The sequence below is a fragment of the Piliocolobus tephrosceles genome, chromosome 3 (genome assembly GCF_002776525.5).
Source record: "Piliocolobus tephrosceles isolate RC106 chromosome 3, ASM277652v3, whole genome shotgun sequence".
Classification (NCBI taxonomy): Eukaryota; Metazoa; Chordata; class Mammalia; order Primates; family Cercopithecidae; genus Piliocolobus; species Piliocolobus tephrosceles.
This window is the reverse complement of record NC_045436.1, coordinates 99,855,553-99,867,383: the sequence shown is the minus strand read 5'-3', so window position 1 is coordinate 99,867,383 and position 11,831 is coordinate 99,855,553.

Sequence of the window (11,831 nt, the reverse complement as noted above, 5' to 3'; positions counted from 1 at the left end):
AAATTATCCCTAATTTACTTAGCAAAGTAAAAATAAATTTTGTTAAATATCAATAAAGATGTTACAAAATAAGTAATTCAGTCCTCAAATAAGCTAAATATCAATCTTTCTTGTGGTTACATATGCAAAAATTTATACATAAAATATTAACCAACAAAATTCAGTTCTGCAGAAAAGAATAATGTGTTTTCCTCCCTAAAAAAATAAATGCAGATTCATTGAAATTACCTAGGAATCTTTTCAATGTAATTGTATTCAAAAATAAGGGAGGCATGGTATGAAATAGCTGGTGGAAGCACAATTTCATACGGAAATAAAAATGATTTTTATGGATATGGGTATAAGACTGAATACAAATCTCAACACAATTGTAAAAGGGAAATTTTAATAAGAACTGTTGTTGAAGGCACAAAAGCGGAGTAAAATGTTCTCATTTTCTCATCTAATTTAGGGAAATCGAGAGACTTTCATTAACTGATGATACTAATATTGAAAGAATTTAAGTTGATATATGATATTAAAACATACTGAGGTAAGCACTGCACTCAGAAAATAAAGGTAGAACTTATACTATATTGCTTTTAAAAGGAGGGGGGAGGAAAATATAACAATTTGCCCTGCCAGTGATTGAACTCATGATCTGGGTCTGGTCTGTGAAGAAGTAGCAACCCGAGTCAGCCTCTTGACTTCGGAACAGGGGTGGAGAATGCCTGGCATAAGCCTCTCATGTTTGAGAATATAGAAGAAGTAAATAAAAATGTAAGATCAGAAATGAGAAATTTAGGCAATGTAAAACAATAGAACTGGTAGGCTTTGAAAGAAAAAAGGATCATGTCTGTTTAGTCATTAAAAGACACACAAAAAAACCTTGAAATGAGAAAGGAGATAAAATAATCCATAAGAAGGGTAAAAAATGTGATATATTTCACGCTACTATGCACATTTCTTTTCGTAATCCTTTCAGTTAGATATTCTTATTTTGAGTAACTTGTCTAGGGTCACACAACAAATCAAGACCGGAGCCTGGAATTAATGTTGGCTGGATGGCCATAGAGTTATACTCTAAGCCACTTTGACAGTTTTTCTTTATTTTGTGAGATGTTAAAACTGTGATGTAAAAATGGAAATGGATTCTATAATAAATGAATTTGGGGAACGTTGTATATTCTATTATCCTTTCAGAGACGGATATTGTTGATTAGCAGATTAAAGGTTCAGTGTCATAAAATAAAGAAAATTGTGCAATTTGGCAAAACTGTATTTCCAGGAACTTTCAGTTATGCTGTACTTTATAAGAAGAACATCATCACAAAACGATTGTCATAGCATAATGGAAATATATTTTCAAATACTCAGCTATTTAAAAAGACATGGTTCTCAAGAGTCTTATGGGCGATTTCCTTCAAACTTCCAAGTAACATGTAGTATTCATATAAATAAACCATTCCAGAGCATAGAAAGAATTTAAATGAACCGTCTCAGTGAACTTAGCCAAGCTTTTTAATCAAAAACTGACAAAGACTGTTCTATGAAAGAAAAGTATAGACAAATCTCGCTTATAAATAAACAGATAAAAATTCAAATCAAATACCAGCTAACTTAATCCAACAGTGTATAAAATAGAATATACCATAAGTAAATTTACATGTTAAAAAATTACTATTAGAAAAATTTGATAATCTATATCATCATATTAATAGACCAAATGCCAAAGAGTTTTGATAAAATTTCATACCACAGCTTTAAAAAATCTTTTAGTAGCATAAAAATAGGTATATATTTCTTTAAAATGATAAGAATATATATAATATGAAACCAAAGCCAACACTAAATTTAATTATAAATTTCAGACAGAGTCTATTTAATTCAGGGTTCAAGAATTACTAAGGCAATTATTGTGATTCAATATCATTCTGGTCTATTAAATAAAATTAGGAGAGGAATTTTAATTTTATTTAATTAGAACAAACAAATAATGCCATCAGAATATATAAACAAATATTTTATTTTTATGTAGGTAAAAGTTGGAAAGAACTTCAGTATCCATCAAATAAAGATTGGTTTGGTGAATTACAGCACAATCTCATAGCCATTAAAAATAATTTTTTAAAATACTAAAACTCTTCTTGATATTCTTGAAATTTCTTGATAACATATTACAATGCAAAAATGTAAGTTATGAATTCACTCATTGAACAGATAAGTGCCAAGCCCTGTCTTACACAATGGAGATAGAAGAGTTCAAAAAAAAAAAAAATCTCTGTCCTCAGGGAGTTTATGTTCTAGTGAGGAAATGCAGAAACACAGATAAAAAAGGTATATGTATCTTTCTATTTATTTTCATATTTATTTAACCTCTCAGAGAATAATATGTCTAAATATCTAAAATATTATGGTCAGTTTGATCTTGATTTTCATTATTAATTGTTTAACAGAAATATATAAAAGATCAGAAGCATAAACATCAAAATATAAAGTGTGGTTATCTCCGAACATTATAATTATAAATGATTTCATAGTTGACATGTCTTTCCTGTTTTTCAAAAATAATCTCTACAATGCATGTGCATCCCTGCAGAAATATAAAATTTAAAGTCCAATATAAGTCATCACAATTTTTCATTCTTTTTTGATTTATTTATAACACAGAATGCTCATAATCAAATGGCCTGTGTTACACCAAAATGGCAATAAAGACCAATTGTAGTGTGATTTTTCTGTATTATGTTGTGAGGAAGCCATACCAAAGTTAAATTTGAAATTTGTGCTGCTCTGCAATTAAAATAAATTATATATAATCAAAAACAGTAAAGATTAAGATCAACTGCTAGTTACAATGGTATCCAAACCATACCCTGCCCCCAAACACCATGTTGTAATTTGCTAAGCTGAAAGAACAAACACATATTATTTGTAGAGCCAGACATATCATTATCTGGATAAAAGTATGTGCACCAACCCTGTAAGGTATAATCTAATACATTGCTACATAGCTGAAAAGCCAAATTCAACTCATTCTTATCTCTCTGACTCCTGTTTATGAGCAAATTCCATTAAGAATTTTGTGTAACCATAACCTTGGAAAGAATATATGATGCCTTTATTACTCATTTGCAGAGTTCTATCCAAGTGCAGTTGTTCTCTCTGTTACATATTCTAATATTTTGAAATGTTACAGAGAATAACAACAGCAGTGTTTCATAAGAAAGATGGAAATTTATGTGCCCCCTGCCACAGTAAAATACAGTAGTTACGTGGTAAATGAAAAAGGAAGAGTGGGTTGGCACCTGTAGGGAGAGAAAAAATTCAATAACATTTTCTCATGGTTCTTTCTATCAGCAAAATTAAGGCAATTATCTTGACAAATCACATAAAAGAAGTTATATTCCCTGAGAGTAGAGGCAGACCAGCTAACTTGAACATGTCTCAGGTTTAGATTTGTGCTTCACATGGAATTAACTCCTTCTTTCCCAACTCCCTCCCTATTTCCATTTCTCTCTTCAGCATTGACTTATTGAGAACATACTATGACAGACAAGCACTTACTGAGCACTCACAGTGGCAAACAGGTTCCACATACAAAGATTAAAAGAGCATTGCCCTTGCCTTCAAGTAATTCACATTCTAGTTGGGACGCTAGTATTGGAAAAAACTATTTCAATAATTATATATTTTAAAATGTTTGTGGGTATTAAATAGAAAAAAGAAGGTAGGAATTAACAGTATCTGGGGGTTGGGGTAAGTTTGATACAGAGGTTGCTACCAGACTGTGATTTCCACTGTTCTGACCTTTGAAAGAGCACAGATCAATCAATGCCTTTCTTTGACAGGACAGATATGGCATATATAAACACGTAGCACTGTGTTTTTATCTTTTTTTATGTCTTTATCTGGTGGCATGGTTCCTGGCACTTCCTCATCTGGGAAGTCCTCCTCCAGCTTCACCCAAATCAATCCATGTAAATACCCATTCAGTATTAACTGTCTAACATGCTGGTCATTGTTCTGGTCCCCAGGGAGCAATATGCTCTCAAGTAGATTCCATTCCAGTGAGAAGGACAACAAAAGAATAAATTAAAGAAGCTAAAATGAGAGTGACTTCAGTGTGGGAGAAATGACATTAGACCAAGGGGCCTGGAATGTCTCTTAGAGTAGGAGTTGGCAAACACTGGCCTGCCACCTGTTTTTGTGAATAGAATTTACTTGAAACCCAGCCACGCTCATTCATTTACTTATTGTCTCCTGATGATTTCATGCTGTAATGGCAGATTGGGTAGTAGTGGTAGAAGCTGTATGACTCACAAAGCCTAACATTTTTACTATATGGCCTTTATCGAAAAAGTTTGCTGACTCCATTTGAGAGGAGAGAAATGGATGTTAGATCTGAAGCGCAAGTGAAAAGAACAAGTGTATTAGTCATCTATGACCACATAAGAGATTACCTCAAGACTTAGTGGCGTGAAACAACAAACCATTTGTATTTTATTGTTTCTGTGGGTCAGGACCCAGGTGTGGCTTAGTCAGTCAGGTCCACTGGCCTGAGGTCTGCCACAAGAATACAAGCAACATATCAGCCAGTGAGCTGTCATTCTCTCCAGGCTCAGCGAGAAGAGGAAATGTTTAGAGTCCCTCACAGGTTGTTGACAGGCGTCAGAGCCTCCGTGCCTATCGGCTAGAGACATCATTTCCTTGCCATGTGGGCTACTCACAACAGAGCAGCTGACTTCCCTCAGACTGAAGGATTGGAAAATGTGGGAGTGAAAAGTAGACAGAACCCCAAACAGAAGTCACCTACACTCAAAAGGGACTTCTCACCAATTTTGCCACATTCTATTCACTAGAAGTTGAGTTAATAGGTATAGCTGATGCACAAGAGGAGGAGTTACACATAGACGTGGATACCAGAAATGAGGATCATGGGAAATCCTACTAAAGGCTCACAACCACAAAAAGTCATTCGAGGAGGAAGAGCTTGGTTCAAGCGGCAGAAGTAAGTCTTCCGGGAACATTAAAGCTAGTGTCACTGGACCCTGTGGAAGGGAAGGCAGATATCAGGGAGATAGGTCTGAGAGGTTAGACCTCGCTTACGTGCGGATGAATAAATCATGGAAAAGAGATCGGACTTTATTCCAAGTGTAATAGAAGGCCATAGAAGACTTTAATCTGGACAAGTAACATGCTTAGATTTATGTCTTTAAATATTTATTTGATTGAATCAATATAAAATAAAGTTTACATATTTCTACATATTAACGACAATATTAAGACACTTTTTCCAGGGTAAATAGAATTGTGCAGAAAAAAAGAATAGAGAAGATGTATTTTGAAAATTCAGCTGAAAGTTTCTAATGATCAATTTTGAGTCAGAAGAAATATTCACTCCTTCTGTGAGCTATTTTCTGTTCACCTTTGTAATACCTGCAATTCTCTAAAAAGCATATCACTGTTTGCCTATTGCTCACTCAACTGAGCAAATATTTTCTCCACAGTACAAAAGCTGTGGGAATTGTAGGTATGTTTAACTTAATGTTCACTGAGACGTGTTCACTCAACACTATGCATGGCATAATATGTGGCTAATGCAAGTCCACTGTCTCTTTTCTAGCTTGTACTGTTATACCCTGTTTACACCAATTTTTGTACCCCTATGGAACCTCCAGTCTAATTGAATCTTATCACTGTCCTCAACTTCCTTGTTACTTTACCTAAATTCTTTAGTCCCTCCTTATAGTCACGTCCCACCCTCAAGAATTGCCCCAGTCTTCATTGTCTCTCAAACTCTCCTGGTTGAATCCAACTTTCAGACTTTTCTCCATCTGCACTACAGCAGGTGGATATGATTGCAGAAAAATGCATCACTTTGCTAACATCTCATTTGAACTTCGTGACCACAAACATCACAGCTACCCGGCAATCCTCCCATTTTTCATTGTCCCATTGTCTCTCCCACTCTTTGAAAGGATTAGTTTACCCATTCCCTTCTCTCCTCCAACAGCCAAAACACCCTCCCTGCCCATCAATCTCAGCTGATTAGCTTGCATGTTTATTTTATTGCATAAATAGGTGCAAAGAAAAGCGAGCATACATATCCACCCCCAAATCACCCCTACTCTTAAGTTCAGTCCTTCCATTTGTGCATTACACCCCATATGATCTTTTCTATTCATGGTCTTTGTTTTTGCAGTCATCTATTCACTCTATTGCATCATCAATTTCATCCACTTCTTAGACAATTCCCATTAACAACTTCCCTTGTCCCAGTGTCCTCTTCTAGTATTTTTCTGTTCTTTACAGCAAAGTTCATCAAAAAGGTTTATGCTATTCTCCACCTAGTTCCTTTGAATCTATTCTATCACTTCACCAAAAAATGCTCCTTTTCGTAGTCACCCATGACCTTTATATTTTCAAATTCTATAATCAGTGCTCAGTCATTTTCTCTTTCAATCCTTCAAAAGCATTTGTTTCTACTGATCAATCCTTCCTTCATGGAGTATATTTGAATTGGCCTCTGAATGTTCACGTTCTGATGGTTTTCCTTCTATTTCTCTGGTGACTCTTTTATTAGTCTTCTTTTGCAAGTATTCTGATTTTCACATGTTGTAAAGACACAAAGTTCAGTCCTCAATGTTCTTTTCTGTCTATATTTGCCTTAGCTGAATTCCCTCATTCCAGTGGTTTTAAATACTGAGTCGATGTGGATGGCTCCAAAACTTGTATCCTGTTCTTGATCTATTTTAAATTCCAGCATCCAATAATATTCCATTTCCACGTGGTATTTTCAGTTGAACATGTAATATACATCCCAAATATGACATGTTCACAACTGAAATATTGATTTGTTCCCTCCAAACGTGCCACCACAGGGCTTGCTATCCTCATCAATGGAATCTCATTTACCTATTTGTTATAGTCAAAACACTCAGAGTCTCCCTTGACATCCATTATTTCTTTTCCACAGATCTATCAGCAAATCCTGACAGCTCTGCCTTCAGAACCCTTCTCACATTCAGCAACTTCTTAACAACTCTACCACTATCACCCTTGTCCAAACTGCCAACTTCACTCACCCAAACTATTGCAAACTGACATCCCTGCACACACTCTGTCACCCCTATAATAGAGCTTGGGAATAAAAGCACAGATTTTGAAAGTGCATTGCAAGGATTTACATCCTATATCAGCCACTTTCCTGTTGTATACCTTGGGCAAGTTATTTAATGTCTTAGTGCTCAGTTTCCTCACCCGTAAAATGATGAAGACAGTGTATCTAACTCATAGAGCTGTTGTGAGAACTTCACAACCTAATGTAAGTAAGGCATTTTGAATACAGTGTGGCAAATAATAAGCAATACATAAATGTCAGCCATTATTATTCTTATTTTTATTGTTAATCTATTCTCTATATAGCTATAAGAATTATTCCTTAAAAATCAAATTATGCCAATCTCTGTTCAAAGTACTCAAATAATGTCCCCTTATATGTAGAATAAAATGCAGAATTCCTCCAGGCCTGTGTGAGTTGTCTGTCTGCCTGTCTGTCTCACATTTCACCCCCTCCAACCTTCCCCCTCACTCTCTCCCTGCACCCAATCTCCTTGCTTTTGCTGGAACATTCCAAGTATTCATTCCCTTTCGGATTAGAAACCTTCTCTCCAGCTATTAGAATATTAGAATGACTTGCTACCCTACTTTCAGCTCTTGACTTAATTCTTCTTCTTCTTCCTTTTTTTTTTTTTTTTTTTTTTGAGACGGAGTGTTACTCTGTCACCCAGGCTGGAGTGCAATGGCACAGTCTCGGCTCACTACAACCTGTGCCTCCCGGGTTCAAGCAATTCTCCTGCCTCAGCCTCCCAAAGTGCTGGGATTACAGATGTGAGCCACCATGCCTGGCCAACTTAACTATTAGTCTTATCATTTGTATTATTAATCTATTCTCTACATAGCTATAAGAATTATTCCTTAAAAATCAAGTTATGCCAATTATCTGTTCAAAATACTCACATAATGTCCCCTTATATAGAGACTAAAATGCAGAATTCCTCCAGGCCTGTGTGAGTTGTCTGTCTGCCTATCTCTCTCATATTTCACCCCCTCCAACTTTTCCCCTCACTCTCTCCGTGCACCAAATCTCCTTGCTTTTGCTTAAACATTCCAAGCATTCATTCCCTTTGGGATTAGAAACTTCTCTCCAGTTGTTAGAATGACTTGCTACCCTACTTCTTCCAGCTCTTAACTCAAAGTTACCTTCTCTACATTACCATCCCTTGCCATGCTATCTCCAATGTCCACACAAGTTTCTATTTCCATTCCTAGTTGTTTTCATTGTAAGGACTTATTGTTATCTAATTTATCATAGGTTTCAGTAGTTTACCTCATTTATTGCCTGTCACCCCTTCTGGAATGTAAGTTCCAAAGACACAGAGATGTTTCTTTGTGTGTTGTTCTCTGCTATTTTCCCAGTCCCCAAAACAGTGCTTGCTTGACACATAGCAGATGCTAAAAAATATTGTTTGAATTACTGACTATAACTGTGTGAGAAACAAAAAACCTGTATCTTAGTAAAATAAGTGTTCATTAACAAATAGTGGCCCTTGAGTATTACAAAAGTAATAGCAGAAAAAAAAAAATAGAAAATTTAGAAGAAGTAGTTGAGAAAATCAGGGCTCTCCTTGGGAGACATAGAGGCTAAAATGTTTGAAGAAACCATTTTAGTGTTAATACATGAGTAACAGAATTCTTGAAAGAGATAAGGGAGAAAATATTGGAGAGAAAATCGTTAGGAAAAAGATTAACAAAATGAAAGATATATACTTCTAGTTTTAAAAAGCTGACCAGAGACTCAATAAATCAAAGGTAAAAATACATTATATCAAAGACTATCATTGTAAAATGCTAGAATACTGAAAATATGAAACACATCCTGAAAGCTTCCGGAGAAGAAAAAAAAATTCAAGTCACAAACAAGTGATTAGAAATCAGATGTCTCAACAGCAGTAATACTATAGAAACTCGAAAGCAATAAAGAAAATTCTGAAAGAAAATAAGTTTCAACCTATGATTCTATGTTCAGTGAAACCATCAATCTAATGTGAATGGAGAAAAGTACTTATACTGTATGCAAGTTCTCAAAAAAAGAGTCCACTAAATCCATTTCTTTCTTTCTTTTTTTCTTTGAAACAGAGTCTTGCTCTGTTGTCCAGGCTGGAGTGCAGTGGCATGATCTCAGCTCACTGCAGTCTCTGCCTCCAGGGTGCAAGTGATTCCCCCTGCATTGGCCTCCCAAGTAGCTGGGATTACAGGCGTGCGCCACCACGCCTGGCTAATTTTTTGCATTTTTAGTAGAGACTGGGTTTCACCATGTTGGCTGGGCTGGTCTCGAACTCCTGACCTCAGGTGATCTGCCTGCCTTGGCCTTCCAAAGTTCTGGGATAACAGGCATGAGCCACCGTGCCCAGCCAAATTCATTTCTTAGGACATCCATTTCTTAGGACATTTCTGGAGATGTGCACCACTAAAACGAGAGTAAATCAAGGGAGAAGAAAACATGAAATCCTGGAAACAAGAAAGCCACTATAGTAAAAAGGACAGAGAATAACATTCTGGGGGAAATGAAGGGAGATCAAAGAACCACAAGTGGAGAATCTGAGAAGGAAGATGGAGGGTTCAAGGGGATAGACCAGGAGGCTGAATTAGGCAAGATACCTGATGTGTTTGAAATTATTGAGAGGAGGATTACATGAATGGCAGAAAGTCTCAGGAAGAATTAGTGATGAGTACCTAGGAAATGAAGCAAATGAAGATATAACACAATTAATATAGGGAAAGTAAAAACTTTGCTCAAAATCAGAATTGTAAGTAGCAGTAGTTAATAGTTTAGCATATTCATAGTAACGTAAAAATAATTTATCCTATCAAAATTTATGTTATAACTCAGGTTGATTGGAGGAAAGGAGACTGTGTATGTTTGAGTGTGTGTGCACATATGTGTGTGTACGTGAGTATGTGAGTCAATATGCATGTGAGTGTGTGCAGGTTTGTGTCTGTCTGACCAGGAGGTTGGATGATGTGAAAGGAAGCCAAAGTCGCATCTTTTGCTATGGAAATTTAAGATGAAAAATCAAGAAACAGTTAAATGTTATTTAGAAATAAAGTTAAATACTAAATGTGTAATCAACTAAATAGCTAAAAGTTGAAAATAATTCACTTTGAGAAGTAAGTATGTGTTTTATATATTTGGGGGAATGGTAGATAGAAGATAGCTCTTCTTTTAAAAATAAATCCTGTTGAATTATTTGACTTTTCCAACTTGCTTCTGTCGCTTGGAAAATGATACGAATTAAATAATATAAAGAACTCACACTTTGGAAAAGATGTATGGCTTGTGGGGTTTACTTTCTAGATGAAACACATCATGCTAACTTTCCAAACCATCCTCGATGATCCTAATCCTATTACCTTTCATATAACTCCAACAAACTATTGTTTAGTCTAAATTCACTAATAAGTATAACTCAGTGTCTCATCTGCCCCACCCACGAAAAGTATCTCCGTAGTGCAGAGAGTGGATTAAGTAAGAAAGCATTTTCACATATACCATCTCACTTTACTTTTTGTATAAACCTAGTGAAGTAAGCCAGGACATTATCACCATTTTACAAATGTGCAAACTGAAGTTCAGAAAGATTAGCAACAGGGCCAGTGTTCAGATCCCATTATTGATGCTTTGCCTTATGTTCATTCAGCTGTATCCTCTGTCATGTCCAGTTCTTTTCTCCCGTGGTACATGATACACATAAAGAGCTATTGTAGCCAATGAACCATACACAGTTCCACTGTGTTTTGGAGGCCCAATATATAATTTATCTGGTATTTCACCTGGACTAAGATCTGAAGCTAATCTGGCTTTAGGCCCATATAACAATATACATATATGAACGTTAATATTTTGGCTGTTTCTCTCATAATTGTATAAAATATTCTTCTTTCTTTCTTTCTTTCTTTTTTAACATAATAAATACCCTACATTTCTAAAGGGACAGTAGTATCTGAGGATATGACCACTCACAACATTTTCATCAACTTTTATCCAGAGCCTTTTTTTTCAAAGAATCCATACAAATTTTAATTCATACTACTAATACATAAAAATTCATATTCGATAGAATACTGAAATTCAGTCCACCATAGAGTGACTTACTGCTATTTGAATAAGAAACTGATGATCGACAAGAAATCTATTTAAATTATAAAGTTATCAACCATAAAAATAGGATGGTCTGATTATTCCCTTGATACATGATGACATAGTTTGAAGGTAGATATTTCTTTAATGTCTGGAAACCTTCCAATGCCAAAGACAGAACAAAATGTCTTCATATATAGTCTCAAATTCTAGGTACGACATATGTCTTTATTTTGTAAGTGATACTTTATTGAAAATGATGAAATAGAAAAATAAATGATGCTGTGTTGCTTTGTAATCCAGTCTCTCTACAAATTCATTTGTTGTAGTAGCAACCTAATGAAGTAACAGCTACAGCTATCGAAAATGTAATGTTAATTCAAACTATTCAATAAGATTGATGAATGACACAAAGGCATCACAGATTAAAGCACATCTTTCAATTGCAGACAACTTTTTCTGGGGAAATATTTTGTAATAGAAAAGACACTGGGTCAAAATGTACCCTATTCATGACACAAACCTATGTTTCTTGTGGAACCAGTTTGTAACATTGATGCTTTGCTGTCCTTTAGAAGTTGAGGGTTGTTAACATAAACCTTGGAAACAAATGTGTATCTTGCTGCAGTATGGCAAGAAAAGGTTAGCA